Here is a 22,528-nt window from a genome sequence, read left to right on the forward strand (position 1 = left end):
TATCAAGGATGTGAGATGAGATGATAGATAGACATTAATTGATGTTAGATGAGATGGTAGGTAGACATTAATAAAAATGGTAAATGGAGCATGTGGTGATCATATAATACGATGACAATTAAAAATTTAATAAATAACTAGTAAAAACTATTAGAATATTAATAAATTTGAAAGACATTGTATCAAATTACCGAATAATTCATACTATTATATTAAATAAAAACAATATTACTCTAGCCATTTTTACATGACATTTCTCATCATCAAAGCGAGATTGTTTTAGCGTGATTTATACTTTTCGCGAATAATAAATTTTTTTATAGATGTCCATCTGTTATGACCATTTTGATTAAGTTATTTATTATTTATTAAATCTTAAAAAATAATAAATAAGTTAACATAAGTTTTTATTTTTTCCTTATCAAATAATTATGTATTGAACAACTAAGGCACGTGAAATGCACGAGAACGTAATCCACACTTTTAATTAGTTTATTCTAGATTTCCAAGAACTTTCTCCTCTTCCTTCCTTAACTGAAGCAATTGCCTCATCTATTACGATTTCCGAATACGCGGTCACACGCTGTCATCTTTCCTCTCACTTCCTTTTTCCACAACATACCACACACGTCACACGTGTGCCACTATATATATGTCCAAGGAACTTGCATACTACAGACCAGACCAACAACATTAACAAATAACAATATTTCCGACATCATTTCCATACAAATGACGATCAAGAGAAGCTGGGAAGACGACAGAGAGGTAGAGAGTCTAGCCATGGCTAACTGCTTGATGCTGCTTTCAAAAGTCGGTGAATCGGGCGCTTCACCGGGTCGGGTTTTCCACTGCAAGACGTGTAACAAGGCGTTCAAGTCATTCCAAGCCCTCGGCGGCCACCGTGCCAGCCACAAACGGCCGAAATCATCCGACGTGAATGAACTGCCGTCGCCGGCGAAGCCAAAGATACATGAGTGTTCGGTTTGTGGGTTGGAGTTTGCGATTGGGCAGGCTTTGGGTGGTCATATGAGGAGGCACCGTGACGGTGCTAATGATAAAAGTGGTCGGCCGGTGGTGGCGCCGCCGGTACAGGTGACGGAGAAGAGATGGTTGTGGGATTTGAACTTGACGCCGCATGAGAACGACTTGAAGCTGTGGAGTAGTAGTGTAAAAACGGCTCTTGCTATATAACGACGGCGTTTTGTTTGAACAAATGGAAGTTGATGGCTATATTGATCGTCGTCACTGGACTGTACATATATATGTTCATAGGCAGATGATAATTAGAAGGGAGCAGTTTAGATTTTAAATTTAAATTATTTGTTCTTATTTTATATATATTATTTTCACATATTTTTTTTTGCTTATTATGGAAGAGATACTCACAGTTTTCTTCTCGTTTGACAACAAAATTAAATTCGTATGTTTGACGTTATTTTCATCATCAAAAAAAATTAAATGCAAATATAAAATAAATTAAATCTTAATAAACAGAGTTACTAAGAACGTGAAGTTCTTCGGTTTAAATATAACTAAATTGATGGTAACGAAACCCTCTTCTGGTTGGACAGTTGGTGCGATAGTGAGTGTTTAAAAGACAAATTCTTAGAACTTTATCAGAATGAAAGGCATAAGACTTGCAGGGTTAGTCAAAGAGTACAAGCAGAGGGCCACACTTGGGAATGGAGATCAACCCCTGCTGCATCTGCTGAACAAATTCATAGTCTTAGGATGCTATATGATGTCATTGGAGAACACCAGCGAACCCCAGAACCTGATACATGGAACTGTGACAACTGTCCCTTATCGGAGGATGGTACGTTTCATGTAGAGGCGATCAAACTCAAGATTGATAATGTAGAACCGGCGAACAACGAAGTAACCATCCCTTGGATCCATGATATTCCCTTAAAGGTCAATACTTTTATTTGGGAAGCTAATCTATGACGTATCCCAACAAATGTGGCGTTAAAGAAGAGAGGAGTCACAGTATTACACTCAACATGCTCCCAATGTCATCTCGAGGATGAAGATTCGGAGCACGTTCTGTTTCGTTGCCCAACGGCGAGCACAGTATGGGACCTGATGTTTAAATGGTGCGATATTCCGAATCCACAATTCCAAACCATCGGAGAACTCATCAGATTTGTAAAAACTTGGGGGAGATGTCAGAGAAGGAGAAACAATCTAATTAGTGTTTGTTATGGTACCATATGGTTACTATGGAAAAAGAGATCTGACTGGGTGTTTAGGAGCATTCGATCTACCCCCTTCCAGATTATAGATAATGTTAATGTTAAGTCTCTTGTCCTCGTTTGGCTTAGACACACGATCTGATTGGTGTACTTGCCTGCTGAAATGTTTGTAATCCAAAACCAATTGTAATTCCTTTCTTTTTTTTTGGGCCCGCCTAGTACCTTGCTAGGCGGTCGTTCCTTATAATATTTGTCGGTTAAAAAAAAAACTAAATTGATGGAACTGATCCAATCCAATCGTCAATTGGATATTAGATTTTGTCATATAAAAACATAACCGCCTATCCAATCCAATTGGATGTTGGATTCAATTGGTTTTATCAAATTAATATTTTTTTATTGGTTTAATTCATTTGTTATTTATTATCCAACTAATTTTAATCCCTACTAACCATAAGACTAACAAAATAATATTAACTTAAAATCTTCAACTTATTATTCTATTGAATAATTGATAATGTTAAATGGATTTGGATAATAATATATTATATTTATTGGATTAAAATTAGATATCCAATTGGACTAGTTTGGTTCGGTTATTTATTAGATTTTCAAGATATCCAATAAATGATCCAATCCATATGGATTTTGAGATTTGAGATTTGATCTATTCAAATTGTAATTAGATATGTAATCCAATCGGTCGGTTCTTAATTGGATTAGTTGGTTCCAATTTGATCGGTTAATTTCGGCACACCTTATGTTCAACAAAGTGCAAAACTTACTGGAAGCTGATAGGTGGCAGCTTGTAACTAAATGTTCGAAACTATAGTTTTTATTTGTATATGAATATTCGGAAAAATACTTGAAGCTTTAATAACATGTAAAATTATATAAAATAAATTATCAAAACCATGTTAATTTAAAAAAAAATAAGTGGATTTATAAAATTATAAAAGAATTATAAAATAATTTTTTATTAGAATAATTTTGGATTTAAAGCTTGTTGTTGTAGCTAAAAACGAGAAGTTCTAGTGGAATTTAATTGGTGGGGGTGTGATCGGTCTAGAAGATTAATACATACAAAGTCAAATTAGTACGTAAAAGAGGGGGCTGCTTAATAAGTTGATTGATTTATAGACCTCAAGAATTTATTAAATTTCTGTAAGATTAATTGGGTCCAAGGTCTTTAGCGTGCACTCTTTGCTTTTCACACTCCTTTGATTTGTTTCAAAATATTACATTACCAAATTATAAAATATATTGAATACACTTAGGATAGAACCACACATTGTGAACAAAATATTTCTTGAGATTTCTAGCTTTTTCGCTTATATTTATTTATTGCTTTATCTCTCTCTCTCTCTCTCTCTCTCTCTCTCTATATATATATATATATATATATATATATATATATATATATATATATATATATATAGAGAGAGAGAGAGAGAGAGACCCACACAAACCACAGTTATAACATTAATTAAACTTTTATAATAAAAATTTATAATTATTAATTAATTATTTTAGATAATCCATTTTAAATAAATTATTAATTAAGGGATACATCAAAATTTTAAAATTATTATAACTTCAAATTTAACATATAATTACAAAAATATAAATTTGAATTTTGAAATGAGTTGCCTAATATATCTAAATGATACATGACATAATATTAATGAAGAGTTGTATTAGAGTAATACTTGGCAAAATGACAAAGAAAATATTTTGTTTGATAATGTGAATACGTTCAATCTAACATGATTATTGACATTATCATGCATTCTCACCAATTAAATCGTCTATAAGGTTATTAATAGACTTTATTATTATTATTATTGACATTCTGTCAGAATGTTGTCAAAATGTTTATTGAGTCGTATTCTGTAAGAATGAAAATGAGTGAAAAACGATGTGTGAAAACAAAAATGAATAAAAATTAGTGAGAATAAATAGAAATTATAATAATTGTGTGAGGTTGAACGTATTCACATTACTAAACAACTTATTCTTTTAGTAATTCTCATAGAATAGCATTGTCTACACGTTCGCACAATAGTTATCCATCCACATTATATATATATATATATATATATATATATATATATATATATATATATATATATATATATATATATATATAGAGAGAGAGAGAGAGATAGGTTCAATGAATTTATAAGGGTATTTTAGTAATACTAGCTATTATTAATTAGGGTAAATAAAGAAAATCTTTAATTACCTTTAAATCTAGGAAATCAATTTATGAACCCTAAAATCCACCCACTTACCACTTTATAACAATCCATCGCCTTCCTTCTTTCCCCACCTCTGGAGTTGACTTCCTTCCCGCTCTTAATATACGATCTCCTTGTTGCATCCACCTCTTCTTTCTTCTCTATGTGTATGTGTATGTTTTGACGAAAAGATGAATACAGGAGGTATCGACATACCAATGAACATCATCATGTTCGTATTCGGCCACCATCGTTATCAAGCCGACCACCCTCACATACCAATTTTAATCATCTCTGTAAAAGAATAGAAGTCGCTAGCCAATTCACATCTTAAATTAGAAGTATGTGTCTTCTTTAAAAACAAATTCAAACCGATTTTTTTCATGTCTACAAGTCACTTAGTTTTTCAATAAATTTGGAATCTAAAAATTGTTTCGTATAATTTGTTTTCTTTTCTCCACACGAGCTTACATTTATTGTTTTTCCTCAACTTGCATACAATTTTTTTTTGCTATAATGGAATAGGCACCCCAAGTGTTTGATGCAATGTCCCAAAGAATGTTTGATTTTTAGTATAAGGTTTGATTTTTAATATACAAAAGGTTTTTCTAGCTCTCAATGTTTTTTTTTTTTAATTTTTGATGAAAGGGTCATGTCAACAAATCATTCTCCTAGAATGTTGTAATCATCTCTTTCGTGATTGACTGGAACTTTCGTCCATGGAAGAAATGTTTGTTTCTTATTAGAAATGAGTATCATAAGAGAGGTGTGTAGAGATTATACTGGTTACGGCAAATTATGGTTTAAAAGAAGATTGGATTTCATATCAGGGACTTCGATAAGATTTGTACATTGGTTTATATCAATACTAAGCGAATGCCCGCGCGTTGCGCAGAAGCATCTATATAGTTGAAATCTTTATAAATATGTATATAATTTTTTTAAATATGACAATAATGTTGTTTTTTAAATTTGATATAATAATTTGTGTACTAAGTTGATATAATATATTGATTATTTTGAATTATATAATAATATATACATCTATTAAAACTGTATAATCTCAATCTTTTGAATGACCTCTACCCGTGGGTTAGTCATGAATAAAATTAAATATGATATGCAGTTTAATGTTATTTATAGTTGTTGTTATTGTTAATTAAAATTTTAAATTTATTTGTTTAACGTTTTAATTTCTACCATTGTAATTATTTAAAACATCAAACAACTTTTTTAAAGGTAACAATATAATCATTTATATATAGTTATTTTTAACTGTTGTTATTGGAAGTTATTTTAAGCTACTTATTTCAAACTTTTAACGATTATAAAAATATCTTTAAGAAATATTTTAGTTAAATTGATATTACAATTTAGTTTTTGCATTTAGCACTACAATTTATCACTTTTAACTATTCACAAAATATTCATTGGGTTATTTAAGTGGAACTGAAATTTATATTGAAGTTGACCCTATAATGTTATACTGTATTTAAATTAAGAATTTAAGTATTTTGTCCAAACTGTTCAAAAGTTGTAGCTTTAAATTGATAATGGTTTACATACAATAATATATTAAATCTAATAAATTAAGTATAATATATTAAAAGTTAAAGACATAGCTTTATAATTAGAAGTAAATATATTATTTTAATATTGAAATTTAGTTTATTTATGATTACACTTTAGGTTTGATACTTATTTAACCTTATTAACCAACTTACAATTATTATTAGAAAGACATTATAATTTATCACATTTAACTATTTATAAAATATTCTTTGGGTTGTTTAAGTTGAACTAAAATTTATATTTAAGTTAATCATGTAAGGTTATATTTAAATTAACAATTTAATTATTTTATACAAATTGTTCAAAAATTGTAGCTTTAAAATGATAATGGTTTACATACAACAACCTATTAGACCTAATAAATTAAGTATAATATGTTAAAAGTTAAAAACATAAGTTTATAAGTAGAAGAAAATATATTCTTTTAATATTGAAATTTAGTTTATATATATTTACACTTTAGGTTCTATATTTATTTAATCTTATTAACTAACTTATAATAATTATTAGAAAGAAATTGAAAAGTCATGAGAGTTTCAAATTAATGTGGTAAAAGGAAAAATGAATGGGAGTTTCAAATGAATGTGGTGAAAGGAAAAATGCTTCCTTTATAAGTATATAATGATTGTTTTAGTTTTTATTTAAAAGAAGCTTATATTGATATCCATAAAACACTCTTTCTTTTTGTTTTCTCTCTTGGAAATAAAAGATTTCAACCTTTGAAGACTACCCATAATTCCATTAATCTTTTCATTTTTTCTTTTAGACAAAATTGCAAAAATGGTCCTTGTGGTATGCATTTTTTTTGGAGTTTTAGTCCAAACCACGACCTTTTTGGATTATTGGTCATTTTGAGCTAGTTTAGTTGCGGATTTGGTCCCTCCGATAATTGAAATGACTATAATACCCTTAAGGTATTTATTTTTCAATTTTCTTTCATTTTTTTAAAATTTAATATTAATTTATTTATTTTAAAAATTAAAAAATAATAGAGGATCTCTCTCTCGTTTTCTTTTTCCTTAGAAATACCTGCAATCTCTAAAATTAAAATACATACACATTTCAATCTCACAATCGCATACCAACACCACCATAGCCTTCGTCACCATCAAATATGACCACCACCAATCCGACATCATCACAGTAACTTGTTTTTCGGTGGATCAACAAATCATCCTTACCGATACCCACTCAAATACATACATGAAAACCTTACATTTCAATTTAACCACAAATCAAAACCAAATCCTACAAAAAAAGATCAATTTTGCATCTAGGTGGGTGGCAGAGGAAACGAGTTACTTCCTTCCTGAATCAGGGATGTTTGATTTACCTGAAACATCTGGGTTAAATCCCCCCAACTGGTTCCTCCTTCCTAAGAGCTTCGGCGACCGACAATATTGATCTTCTCCATCAAGACGTTGTCGTCGATGGTACATAGAGAATAAAGAAACATGATGGGTAAAGGGTATCGGGGTTTTGCAATGGTAGAGAGTAGAAATAGGTCGAGTAAAGAGTGGAGGTGGGAGCATTTTCCGGCGAGAGGAAAGGGTGAAGAGGCAATCTGTCGGCAGGGGGTAGATCCAGCGACGATCTGATAGTAGAGTGCAGGTTTAGTTGCGGTGGACCGAGGTCCGGTGGATTTTCTACCGGAGGCAACGAAACAGGAAGATGTGGAGTTATTTGGATTTTTGATCGGCTTTGGTCGATGATTTGTGGTGGCTGGAAGGAGGGACGGTGGTGACTGGTGAGGAGCTGATATAAATTGGGTTTTGAAGAAGTGGTGTTGTAGAAGATGATACCATCTTGATTCCTGGAGAGAGAGAGAGAGAGAGAGAGAGAGAGAGAGAGAGAGAGAGAGAGAGAGAGAGAGAGAGATGTGGGCCCAAAATTAATTAATTATTTTTTTCATTTAAATTAAATAGAAAAAAACATAAAAAATAAATCAGAAGGGCATTATAGTAATTTCAGTTTACCGAGGAACCAAATCCGCAACGAAACTAGCTTAGAATGACCACTAATCCAAAAAGTCGGGGTTTGAACTAAAACCCAAAAAAAAAAATACATACCATTGGGACCATTTTTGCAATTTTGTCTCGTATGAACTTTAAAATTTAAACAAAGCTTTCTTTTCAAACCAACTAAAAGGTAGGTGATTGGCCTTTATTGTTCTTTCAATTCAAAATTCGTAAATTATAGTTAAAAAAAATCATTCTTAATCGCCCAAAGTCAGTTATGCCCTACACAAATTACATTGGCCAAAAACTCCTTATTAGTTAGCCCAAATTTTAATTAACGACCCAATGTTTTTTTGACAGCAACTAACCCAATAGGTGATAGTTTGAACATTAAAATTTAAACGCAACTTTCTTTTCAAACCAACTAAAAGGTAGGTGATTGGCCTTTATTGTTCTTCAATTCAAAATTCGTAAATTATAGTTAAAAAAAAATCATTTTTAATAGCCCAAATTCAGTTATGCCCTACACAAATTACATTGGCCCAAAACTCCTTATTAGTTAGACCAAATGTTAATTAACGACCCAATGTTGTTTTGACACCAACTAACCCAATACATGATAGTTTGAACTTTAAAATTTAAACACAACTTTCTTTTCAAACTTAAGAACATCCATAATGCAAGTCGTATAAGAGTTGAATGAGATGATAATTAGGATTGAATAAGAGTTGAATAAAGTGTGGATGATAACATGGAATAAAATTGAATGATTATTGAATGGTTCAATAGAATGACTAAAGTTATGATTATGAATATATGAGTTTAATGAGTTGTAGGTGTTGTATAGGTGTTTAATGGATGATGCCACTAAACTCTATAGATTTCAATAGATTATAGATGTCCTAAGCATAACCCACATTTAATGAATGATTTGACAATCCATTAAACTCTAAGCATAACCCACAATAAGAAATATTAACGCCTCTAAACTCTTACCTTGTTCTTCCTTTCAAAATTTCTAAATTATAATTAAAAAAAAAATAAGAAAACAAAACCTTTTAAGGTAGTTTTAGAAAGGATATGTTTTTAACGTTCTAAAAAGAAAAAGAACAAGAAAGAATAATATTCCAAAACCCATGCTCAATTGTTATGTTTCGTCTTGTTCACCGCTAATCTCTCTTGGATTTTACCTCTTTGTTGCTCGAAGATTGTCCTTCATCAGGTGTCATAAAGGCAACCGCATGACCCACGATAGTTCCTTCTTTCTCGGCCACTAAGGGTTCCACTTGAGGGGATCCCAAAGTTGCAAACTACTAAACCAGTGAATACAAAGAGTAAATAATCTTCTATAAAAAAAATACAACATATATTTAAGTAGGAAGAAAGAATTGTCACCTCATCATAAGTGAAGAACGAGCCATGTGACAAGCACATATATGTATGAACATTCGATCTGAAATCACCAAAAGCATCCGGGTTGAAACTCCATGGTGTAAGGAATGAATTATCGACTTCTAAGAATGACAAGAGTCTTTGAAAGTTGCTTTTATTGTGGTCAACACAAGTTTCATACATATTCTGGTTCCAGGTTGATCTCCATTCTTGTTCCTTCCATGGATTCATGGCTTCACTCGTAAAACCTCTCCTAAGATAATCGAAAAGAACTTCAGGTTGGTTTTGAAAACGGTTTGCATGTGAAGGACCTGGGGATTTCTAAAATAGTCGATATATATACCTAGGGTTTTACGGAATAAGATTTATTGGATGTTAAGATAACTATATCTTTTGTATGTACAAATCCAGTTGTAATCGCAATCCTACTCCTATATGGATTTTTGGGTCACACGTTTAATATGTATACATCCAAGGTTACTCTAGGTCAAACTTTAGTGATGCCTTATATTGTGAGGATATATCTTCGGCAAGGATGAAAGAGCAAACTCTGCTTCCTTTAGGCAAATCCATGTTATTTGACTGTAACGGACAAAATAGTGATTCGGAGATTGAGAATAATGCAATTCTAAAAGGTAATGTGGCCCATGAATTTCAAAATAAGAGATAATTGTGTGAAATTCAAAATAGTAAGTCAAAAAATTCATAGGAAAATATCCAAAAAAAAGTCTTATTATTTAAAAAAAATCAAAAAAGACTTTTTTTTATATATAGAAAAACCCAAGAAACCAATTAATTCTTTCACTTTGATCTTTTTTTACCTTTTCAGCAGGTCACTTGCACATATGCCACTCAAAGATGGAAAACACTAATGATTTGGCATGAGGAAGGAAACAACTTACCAATGTAGCTAGATGGTTTGGTTGTTTTAATTCCTTAATTCTTTTATATATCACTAAATACTGCTGAAGTTTTTTTTTTTTCAAAAAAACAAGAGTAGTGAGATTCGAACTTGCACCCCTCCTACACATAAACAAGTAAATTTCTAAGTAGCTATAAAATTTATATTCTTTTTTGTCCTTCACTCTTTTATATATATATATATATATATATATATATATATATATATATATATATATATATATATATATGTCAAGCTTCAAATAATTATAAGCGAAAAACAATACATGACTTTTTAAATTCGTTTTTATCAATATTATTAAATAAATAAGTATATAAATACATGAATTTCATAACATATATATATATATATATATATATATATATATATATATATATATATATATATATATATATATATATATATATATATATATAATAAATGCACAGAGAAAATTTATGTATATGTTTTTATACTTTAAAAAACCTAATTTAAAGGCTAAAAACATAGAAATATGGTTTCTATATGTATTTATTACAATTATATGTATTTTTATGAATAAATACAAATTAAAATGTATTTATATATTTATTTATTTAATAATATTGATAAAAACGAATTTAAAAAGTCATACATTGTTTTTCTGCTTATAATAATAATAATAATAATAATAATAATAATAATAATAATAATTGTATTTCATGATTGACATATAATATGTATATATACAGACAGGAGTGAGACAAATAGAATATAGTAAATTGTATATCTCAATTGGTAAGTTCCGTGTTTATGCCTAGGAGGGACGTCATTCCTTTCATTTTTTCCCAAAAAAAAAAAAAAAAAAAAAAGTTTCATCATTTAGTGATATATAGGAGAGTTAAGGAATCAAAACAACTAAAGCGTCCACCTTGTAATGAATTGGTAAGTCGTTTGATTTGTAGAAAGAAAGACGCGAAACCTACTCTCTACATTTTCGGAAAAAAAATTCAGATTTTTTTATTTCTAAGGAAGGTATTGACTGGTTCGAAAAAAATCAGATTTTATATTTATAAGGAAGGCGCCACCATATCATGCTAAATCATTAGTGTTTTCCACCTTGGAGTGAAAGAATTAATTTTTTTTTTTTGGGTTTTTCCATAAAAAAAATATGACTTTTTCAAAACTTTTTCCAAAATAATGAGATTTTTATAGAAATTTCCTTATTATATATTACATTAACCATTATATTTTGTAATAACATATTCACTGATATTTAAATCTTAGCACTACTCAGCCTCTGTGGCCATGAGGTTTGCATGCAGTACCTCCATGACATGAGGCATAACTTCATGGTCACAACGGAGGATTAGTCGGTGAGCAAAAGTTAATCTGGAAACCCTCATTAAGGAAGTTCACTTTTCAAAAAAAAACATTATGTTTTGTAAGATCCTAAGTTTTGAGATTTTAGTAAACTGATGGATCCTAATTGAGGGTAAGATTTCAGGAAAACTCCAGAGTATCATCATGAAAGCGAAGCAAAGCAAATGTAATAGATAGCAGAAACCTAACCAAGAGGCAAAAATGTTAACAATCAAAGCAGAAACCAACACAAAAAACTAAGTCACACCACTAGTTGGAAAGATTTTTCAAAGGGTCATATCGCAATCAACTTTTATGTGGAAAATGTTTGTTAAAACATTCCATTCGAATGATGATAAAAAAAAAATTCACAAAAAAATGCAACAAAACATTAAGGTTAAATTCAAGAAATAGCATCGTTTTTATTATATTTTTAATGTTGATTGTTATGAACGAGGATTTTAAGTCGCATCTTGCAGCTATGTGATATACGATCTTTTAAGTTTATGTTTCACAATATGTTAGTTTTTTTTCTATAATGCTTTTAGGGCCGGTCCTAGACAAAATGGGGCCCGGGGCCAAAAACAAAATTGAGGCCCTCATACTGTTTTTTTTTTCTTAAAAAAAATAGGATAGCACCTTCGAAAATTTTATTAATTAACAAAAATAATACAATTGAAGGCTGAGGACTCCCCACCTATAGAAAGAAAAGACTTCGGGACAGGCCCCGTAAGCCAAACAACCTATCAACTATTAATATAAAAGAATAAAATAAAAAAGCCAAAACATGCTCTAAACCCTAATACATAAACATATCAAAGAAAAACTAAAGAAATTTACATTTACGAGCTTTTTTAGATGCAAAGTCATCAATTATAGAATCAAGTTTAATATTATCCAACAAATCTTTTTCAATGTATAACATAGCCAAACCATTTAATCTTTCTTGTGACATTGATGATCTCAAATAATTTGTTAATAATTTTAGTTTTGAAAAATTTCTTTCTGCTAATGCTACAGTAACAGGTATGGTTAATAAGATTCTATATGCAATACAAACATTTGGATAACAATCTTTACATTTGACAAACTCTAAAATTTCAACCGATGACATAACAACATTTTGCAAAGTTTTTTGTAATACTTTAAGTTCCGTAAAAAATTCATTTAAAACCACATCACATAAGTTATTATAAGTAAACTTATTTACAAAAATAACACACCTTTTTTTAAGTTCAATATCATCCAATGACTTTAACCTTTTTGAATCATATAAAAATCTAAAAATATTTTCAAAGTTTGTTAATTGCTCAAATCTACTCTCTAATGACACAATTGCCACATCAACAATATATATAAAATACTCGATTCTAAATGATTCTTCGGGTGATAGTAATTCATCTTCTCAATTAATTTCATCAAATTGTCTTTTTCTAGTAATTTGGCGTTTTTTTTGGGAATATAGGTTCAACTTCCATATCTGATGCAATGGCCTTAGCGTTATCGATACTAATGACATAACCTTCATTTCTATAATTTTTAAAAAATGTCATCATATTTTTTAATAGATCAATTGTGGCATCAATACACATAGTTTTGGTTTGCATTTTTTTACTAACTTTATTTATAGCAAATAAAATATCATACCAAATCACCATACCAAGTATAAAATCATAACTTTCAATAGCATTAACTAAACTTTCAGCTTCACTTTTAGCCTTTGCATCATCACATGATGAACTTAATTCTATCAATGCATCCCTTATATGAGGAGCTTGAAACCTAATGTCTTTGACACTTTTTATTCTACTCTTCCAACGTGTATTAGATAAAGATTTTACCGTTAAGTTAGGGACTTTATCAAGTAATATTGACCATCTTTTGGTTGAACTTGAAAATAATACAAAAATGCGTTGCAAAACTCCAAAAAAAGAAATGGATTTAGCACAAGAATGAGCCATATCACTAACCGTGAGGTCAAGACTATGACAAGCACACGGCATAAACAATGCTTTTGGATTAATTTCAAGTAATCGTTTTTGAACACCTTGGTGTTTTCCTTTCATGTTAGAACCATTATCATAACCTTGTCCTCTTACATCATCAATATTAAGACCATAAGAATTAATTGCATTTAATAACTCTTTAAAAAGTCCTAAACCCGATGTATTTTCTACCTTTAAAAATTCCAAAAAAAATTCTTCAACTTTTATTTTATTATTAGACATGTTCACACATCGTGTAACATCCTGATTTCCCAGGTATATTATTTTATTTAATTATTTTGGTGTTTGAGGAGGAACTCGGCGAGTTGGAGCCAAGACTCGCCGAGTAGGGTCGCGGATGTTCATCCGGGTTCACGTCCGGACTCGGCGAGTCCATTAGTGGACTCGGTGAGTCCACGCTGTTTAATGAAACCCTAATCCCCCGGGTTTGGAGCCTATTTAAGGGCACTTATAGCCTCCCATTGCGGCTACCAGTCCCTTGAGAGAACCCTAAGCGAGCCAAATCGTTGTGAGGGAGAAGAAGTCACTTTTTGATCCTTGAACCCTTGGTTTAACAAGAAGAAGGTGACAAGAGCAAATAGGAGGTGCGATTCAAGCAGTACCAGAGTTCAGAGACATCATTTTGAGGTAATGGTTCGAGCCTCCTTCAGTCTTGGTGTTGATCATTAGATTTAGGGTTTTCTAACCCCTTTGGAGAGTGATTATGTGGAGCAAATGGTCCCTCTTCGAGTTTGTGCCTTGGATCTGGACTCAAAGAGGCCCAGAGACCTAGACCCTTGGAGCTTTATGGACCAGTTTGGGGTTATTGGCCTTAGGTTGCCATTTTTGGGACTAAATCTCCTTTTGATGCCTTGTTGTGGTTATACAAGCATCAAGTTTCGAACTTTACGTGACATTCATGCTTGGGGAGGCCAGATCTATGGTTTGGGGAAACAGATCTGACCTCAGGAGGTCAGTAGAGTTTGTGCATGGCATGAACTCGCCGAGTTGTTCTTGAGACTCGGCGAGTAGGGTTAGGATTTAACGTAAATTGCTCAGTAGATAGACTTGCCGAGTTGGGGGATAACTAAGTGAGGCGGTACTCGCCAAGTTGTTCTTGAGACTCGGTGAGTTGAGTCGGGGTGGCCCCGCGATTCCTGTCTGGTATGACTCGTCGAGCATAGGGAGGGGCTCGACGTACCAAGCGGGACAAAGAGTTAGTGGACATGTGTGTACTCGCCGAGTCACCGGAGTGCACTCGGCGAGTTGGGTTAAAGTTTGACCGTTGACTTCTGTTGACTTTTAGGGTTTGGTCAGCAATGTGGCCTTTGGGCCTAGAAGGGGGTAAAATGGTCTTTTACCCTTAAGAGAGTGCCAAGAGAGGTTTGAGTCTAGTCTCGAGAGTTATGTTCATGAGAGCATTTGCTTTATGTGATAGATGGCGGCAAGTTCGAGATGCAAGCATGAGGATATCTGCTTACTGCTTGCCAGGTGAGTCTTCTCACTATACTTACCTTGAGTAGGTAATCAGAGTTATGTGACCGAGTATTTGTATGCTATATGTATGTTATGTGTTGTACTGCATTATTTCTATGTGATTTATGTTGTGCATGTTTACAGAGTTAGAACCGGAAGGTTCCCAGAGTTAGAACAGGAGGGTTCACATAGTTAGAACCGGAAGGTTCACGGAGTAGGGTCCACGGACCCACAGGGTTATAGCCTCGAGTGGCTAATACGTGTTATGCATGGTATTTTGGGGAACTCACTAAGCTTCGTGCTTACAATGTTTTGTGTTATGTGTTTCAGGTTTCTCTCAGGATCACGGGACGGCACCGGCTCAATTGTACACATCAGAGAAAGAGTCATCTTTTGAAGATCCTGGTTTATTATGCAAGTGAAAATGGAGTTATGTTTTGTAATTCGATTATGAATGAGATTTTAAGAAAAGTGTTTTATGAATTAAACGATTATTTTTAAATGAAAAAAATTGTTCTGAAATTTACGGTGTTACAAGTTGGTATCAGAGCCTTGGTTTGAGGGATTCGGATGCACCTTCGGGTAAATCTAGACTCAAACTGAGGAAGTAAGAAAGGTTTTCAAAGAAATAATTTTCTAAAGTGAATAAGAGTTCAAAGAGAAAGCGAGAAAGAGCAGTGTGTACAATCAGCCAGAGCCAGAACGGTGATTTCCCAAAATACCCTTACTTTTGTGTTATGAGATATTTATGATGCACTTTATGAGATATTATTGCATGCTAGTGACAGGCTAGGTATTTCATATCTTAGGACTAGAGTGGCCTGATTTGTGATGCCTTAGCCTAGGAATTGTTGTTATATGCAATGTGCTTTTGAGTGTGTGGTGAGTGAGAATATTTAGTTGGAATCCTTTAGGGGATTTGAGTAGAGGAGATGCCTAGATGAGTACGGTGGTACTTAGCGAAAGAATAGTTAGAACCGCGAGGGGAAGAGTTGCAGAGTTCAGTGGTACTTTCGAGGATGAGCAGAGAAAGCGGAGTTATCACCCAGAGTGAGTCCTATGTATTCTTCGATGCTCGAATGTTGCTTGCTTCGTGCTTTGTGGAACTCTCGATGATGGGAGTCAGCTACCAAGCGAATATGACGATATTCAGGAGGTAGATGGCTGGCATCATTAGGATCTCTTCAGCAGCTGATGGCAGAGAAGTGTGGGAATCTAGGAACAGCCTAGGGAGTAACCTTAGCCAGATGAGTGCGCTGGCAGAGTAGAGAATTTTGTTGGGGAGCAGCACGCGCGATGGAATTGGTGAACGAGAAGGTCGAGCAACTACTTAGGAGCTCTGGAATAGTCCGTGTGGAAAGTATGGGTAGATGTGGCAGGTAGTATGGGCCCGTACTACTGAAAGCAGAGGACCCATACTTGATATAGGGAGTATTCTGAAGGTTCTAATAAGCGGGTTGAGGAGTGATGTTATGGTTCAAGTACCATACATTGGAGCGGACTGAGGAGTGATGTTATGGTTCGAGTACCATACATCGAAGCGGATTAAGGAGTGATGTTATGGTTCGAGTACCATACATCGGAGCGGATTGAGGAGTGATGTTATGGTTCGAGTACCATACATCGGAGCGGGTGGAGGAGTGATGTTATGGTTCGAATACCATACCTCGGAGCAGATGGAGGAGTAATGCTATGGTTCAGGTACCATACACCAGAGCATATTAAGAAGAAATGTCATGGGATGAGTACCATGGTTTGTAGTGAATGATGCTTGTGGTTCTCCGGTTGTCCGGTCATGATTGATGAGGTAGAGATTGGACGCTATGGGTTTTAGGCCTGTGGGCCATGATTGAGTTCGAAGAGGCGTCCCTTGAGAGGGAGGTCGAGAGCCTTTCAGAGTATTTTGGTAAGGAGTCAGAGGGAGGGGAGAATTTTGGTCTGAGTTGAGCAATCAGTCGATAGAGGAGATGTCACCTTCTATGACCTGGGTAGTGTTATTTATGTTCGTGTGCGAAACATGAGAGGCATGATGTTTAAGTTTTGGATTTGGGGGTAAACCCTGCAGGTTGTCATTGATGATGATTTTCTATCAGAGTATCAGGTAGAATGTGCCGCGAGGCAGTGTTTTACCATAAGCAGATAGTCAGTTAGGACTGAGATAGTCGAGGACCACGTTACACCTATTTGAGTATAGTAGGGCGTATTGTAGAGGTATCGGTGGGGAGTCCAGTCGAGTTTATCAATGCAGTGGTTTTTCTATCTATGTTGGGTATTGAATATGGGAGTGGGTCCCTGTTCTTGGGATGATCCATGTGTTGGATCGTCGGTTGATGAGTCGAGGTGGGGGAGTATGGTGATTTCGTGGTCTAGTCTATGAGTCAGTGATGTTATTAGACAGTTGAGTTGTTTGGTATTGGATTGGTACGAGACTTGGAACGACTAGAGGCAGTCGTGATGAAAAGTTCTTGAGGATTTCATCCGTGGTTCAGAGTATATGAGATCGATTGATTTCCTTAAAGGGGATTATCGGGCATTGCGTAGCACTTTCCAGGGGCAGGTGCGTTATTGCTGGTGAAAATAGTTTGTGAGATTGTTGGTGTGTCAGATAGTGATGGTTCGAACCCTAAGTGGGGAGAACCGGGTGATTTATTGAGAGAACCAGAGATTTGTGCAAGAGCGGTTAGGGGTTGGATACAGAAACCTGCGGCTTGAATTCATAAAATCAGGGTCATTGGTGATCAAGGAAAGGTGCAGGGCGAGATAATGCATGTGGTATATGTCTGAAAGAAGGATGGGTGTCTCCACGGCGAGTGGTCAATGGTCAGGAATCTGGTAGTGGTCAGAGTCGTTTCAAGTGGAAGACTCGTAATGATGGTATGGGCAGTTGAGAACTTCTGGGTTGAAATATGGGTAGAAGATTGTCGAGTAGCGAACTCCCGGGCTGGGATGTGTATTCTTGCTTGGATTTTGAGCAGTAGTGGAAAGGGTTTCGGAGGATCATCAATGTGTTTTGAAGAGTTAGTGCCTTCCTTGTATTCCAATTGAGTGTTTGGATGCATTGAAGTTGCGCATTGAGTGAAATAGGAAATTATTATGGGATTCAGAGGAAATGTATTGTTGTATGTGTATGGTGTTGGGAGTAAGGGAATCAGTGGTAGAGGCAGGACATTGTGATGCTCTATTATGGTGTTCCGTGGTTTCCGCGTATAGCGTCCCAATTTCAGAGTTATTTAGAGTCTTGGGTTTAAGACGACTAGTGATGTGTCAGGTATCTACGGTTCCAGTGAGAGCCCTTCATGTATTGTCGTCAAGAGGGATTATTTAAGGAAGTGGATCTCCTGAGGTAGGTTATGTGTTATGGGATTGCCACCAGAGTCTGTAATGCATATCGGGACAAGTGTGTGTGTAACTATCTATGATAGTCTTCGGTGCATGAGTTAGTGAACATAGTGTGGCGTTGTAATGAGAATGAGAGCATAGGGTGAAGCTACGAGGAGCCGTAGTATTCACCATTCAGAGGGTGTTGTGATGCTACGGGGAGCCATAGTACTCACAAGTCAGAGAGAGAGAGAGAGAGAGAGTCGTGATACTACAGGGAGCCGTAGTATTCACCAGTCAGAGGATGTTGTGATGCTACGGGGAGCCGTAGTACACACTAGTTAGTTGGCGTTGTGATACTACGGGGAGCCGTAGTACTCACTAGTCAGAGACTTTCGTAATGTTGCGGGAAGCCATAGTACCCACTAGACGGCAAGAGAGTGTGATGATGGAGTGTTCTATGATAAGTGCATGATGCAGAGGAGTTTTAGGCTTGAGTAGCCATAGTGTTGAGTTTATGGTGCCTAGTGGTTAAACCGGGGCGAGACTGGGGTCTCCGTCTCTGTCGGGAGGGTCAGCGAGGCGCGCGGGAGGATATGCGTAGCAGACGCCATAGGTTAGAGCTGAGTCGATCTTCGACTGGATTGTATCTTTTATGAGGAAAAGGGAATTTCATGACTTGCGTGTCACTAGGCCGTGATAGTGGTCACGGGGAGGAAGTTAGTGAGATATTTTGGATCATGTTATGTGTGACCTTTGGGGGTTCAGCTGTGGGGCCAAAAGCTGACCTGGTGCTCGGTATCGAAGATGAATATGAGAAATGAGCTAGAGTTTACCATGGTGATGTTTGTGGACACTTCAGAGCGAGCGAATGATTTAGACGCTCGAGGATATGCTTCGGACATGTGTATTAGATTTCGGGGGGAATTGTGGCCTGTATTTGCCCTTGGCAGAGTTTTCCTACAACAAACAACCATCATTAGTGCATCAGTATGCCACCCTTTGAGCTGTTGTAGGGAAGGAGGTATCGGACCCCATTTGTTGGGGAGAGGTAGGGCAACGTGTGATGGAAAGTACAGAGATCGTGCTTCAGACGTCAGAGCAGATACAGCAGGTCAGGGAGAGGTTGTTGACCGCTCAGAGTCGTCAAAAGAGTTATGCAGACAGGCGCCGGTCCATTTTTGGTCGGTGACTTCGTGCTCCTGAAGATCTCTCCTTGGAAAGGAGTGATCCGATTCAGGAAGAGGGGAAAGTTGGGGCCCCGATATATCGGTCCTTTTCGGGTGATCACGAGGGTAGACAGGGTAGCCTACCGATTGGAGCTACCTGCAGAGCTAGTTTAGATCCATGACACTTTCCACGTGTCGCAGCTGCGAAAGTGTATAGCCGATGAGTCGACAGTAATGCCATTAGAGGATATTCAGGTGGATGTGGGCCTGAACTATGTGGAGAGACCGGTGGCTATTCGGGATCGAAAGATCAAGGTTCTGGGGAACAAAGAGGTGCCTCTGGTGCAGGTCCAGCGGCAACACCGGAAGGGGTCAGGGCTTACTTGGGAGCCGGAGCACGAGATGCATGAGCAGCATCCGGAGTTGTTTCCAGAGTGAGACTTCGAGGGCGAAGTCTGATTCTAGTGGGGGAGAATTGTAACATCCTGATTTCCCAAGTATATTATTTTATTTAATTATTTTGGTGTTTGAGGAGGAACTCGGTGAGTTGGAGCCAAGACTCGCCAAGTAGGGTCGCGGATGTTCATCTGGGTTCACGTCCGGACTCGGCGAGTCCATCAGTGGACTCGGCGACTCCACGCTCTTTAATGAAACCCTAATCCCCCGGGTTTGGAGCCTATTTAAGGGCACTTATAGCCTCCCATTGCGGCTACCAGTCCCTTGAGAGAACCCTAAGCGAGCCAAATCGTTGTGAGGGAGAAGAAGTCACTTTTTGATCCTTGAACCCTTGGTTTAACAAGAAGAAGGTGACAAGAGCAAAGAGGAGGTGCGGTTCAAGCAGTACCAGAGTTCAGAGACATCATTTTGAGGTAATGGTTCGAGCCTCCTTCAGTCTTGGTGTTGATCATTAGATTTAGGGTTTTCTAACCCCTTTGGAGAGTGATTATGTGGAGCAAATGGTCCCTCTTCGAGTTTGTGCCTTGGATCTGGACTTAAAGAGGCCCAGAGACCTAGACCCTTGGAGCTTTATGGACCAGTTTGGGGTTATTGGCCTTAGGTTGCCATTTTTGGGACTAAATCTCCTTTTGATGCCTTGTTGTGGTTATACAAGCATCAAGTTTCGAACTTTACGTGACATTCATGCTTGGGGAGGCCAGATCTATGGTTTGGGGAAACAGATCTGACCTCAGGAGGTCAGTAGAGTTTGTGCATGGCATGAACTCGCCGAGTTGTTCTTGAGACTCGGCGAGTAGGGTTAGGATTTAACGTAAATTGCTCAGTAGATAGACTTGCCGAGTTGGGGGATGACTCAGTGAGTCAGGAGGGGGTTAGAGGACTGGATTTCAAGGCGGTACTCGTCGAGTTGTTCTTGAGACTCGGTGAGTTGAGTCGGGGTGGCCCCGCGATTCCTGTCTGGTATGACTCGTCGAGCATAGGGAGGGGCTCGACGTACCAAGTGGGACAAAGAGTTAGTGGACATGTGTGTACTCGTCAAGTCACCGGAGTGCACTCGGCGAGTTGGGTTAAAGTTTGACCGTTGACTTCTGTTGACTTTTAGGGTTTGGTCAGCAATGTGGCCTTTGGGCCTAGAAGGGGGTAAAATGGTCTTTTACCCTTAAGAGAGTGCCAAGAGAGGTTTGAGTCTAGTCTCGAGAGTTATGTTCATGAGAGCATTTGCTTTATGTGATAGATGGCGGCAAGTTCGAGATGCAAGCATGAGGATATCTGCTTACTGCTTGCCAGGTGAGTCTTCTCACTATACTTACCTTGAGTAGGTAATCAGAGTTATGTGACCGAGTATTTGTATGATATATGTATGTTATGTGTTGTACTGCATTATTTCTATGTGATTTATGTTGTGCATGTTTACAAAGTTAGAATCGGAAGGTTCCCAGAGTTAGAACAGGAGGGTTCACATAGTTAGAACCGGAAGGTTCACAGAGTAGGGTCCACGGACCCACAGGGTTATAGCCTCGAGTGGCTAATATGTGTTATGTGTGGTATTTTGGGGAACTCACTAAGCTTCGTGCTTACAGTGTTTTGTGTTATGTGTTTCAGGTTTCTCTCAGGATCACGGGACGGCACCGGCTCAATTGTACACATCAGAGAAAGAGTCATGTTTTGAAGATCCTGGTTTATTATGCAAGTGAAAATGGAGTTATGTTTTGTAATTCGATTATGAATGAGATTTTAAGAAAAGTGTTTTATGAATTAAACGATTATTTTTAAATGAAAAAAATTGTTCTGAAATTTACGGTGTTACACATCGAATAACAAGAGTCATTTGTTCTTGTTGGCTAACATCGGGGGTGCAATCAAGGATAACAGAAAAATATTTTGATTCTTTTATAATATTAATTATAGAACTTTTTGACATTATTAGCTAAAATAGAAATGATTTCATTTTGAATTTTGTGTCCTAAATAATGAAGATGAGTTTGATGATTTTCTATGTGTCTAACATGCTCTTGCATTATAACATCAAATTCTACCATCATTTGAATTGCTCCCAAAAAATTACCATTAGATTCTTGAAAAAGTTTTTCGTTACAACCTCGAAAAGCCAAATTATATTTTGCCAAATATTTAATGACAACAATTATTCTTTTTAAAACTTGCCTCCAACGTTCTTTTTCAGTTAAAACTTTATTTTGTAAATCTTTATCAATGGTTTTATTCTTTATCAAATCTTGCTATTAGTTCATCCCAATAATCCATACAAAAAAGATGTTGAGAACTATTTTCATGTTCTTTAAGTCTATCAAATAAATGTTTCCAATCATTAAATCCATCATTCGCTAAAGAAATTTTAGTAACATAATTATTAGGTTTAAACAATTTACAACAAAAACAAAACACTTTATCAACTTTTTTTGAGTAAATTAACCATTTTCGATCACTCATCTCACCATTACTTAACTTTCTAGTATAAGAAGCATAAGAAAAATGTCTAGATAGATTATCTTTAGGATATACAA

General features: G+C 35.6%; 1 pseudogene; it reads left to right on the top strand.

The window, feature by feature from the left end:
• Window positions 1-663: 663 nt before the first annotated feature.
• Window positions 664-1,370, top strand: LOC145055200 (zinc finger protein ZAT11 pseudogene; annotated as a pseudogene).
• The last annotated feature ends 21,158 nt before the right edge of the window (window positions 1,371-22,528 follow it).

The sequence above is a fragment of the Lactuca serriola genome, chromosome 5 (genome assembly GCF_051521515.1).
Source record: "Lactuca serriola cultivar US96UC23 chromosome 5, Lser_US96UC23_V15, whole genome shotgun sequence".
Lineage (NCBI taxonomy): Eukaryota > Viridiplantae > Streptophyta > Magnoliopsida > Asterales > Asteraceae > Lactuca > Lactuca serriola.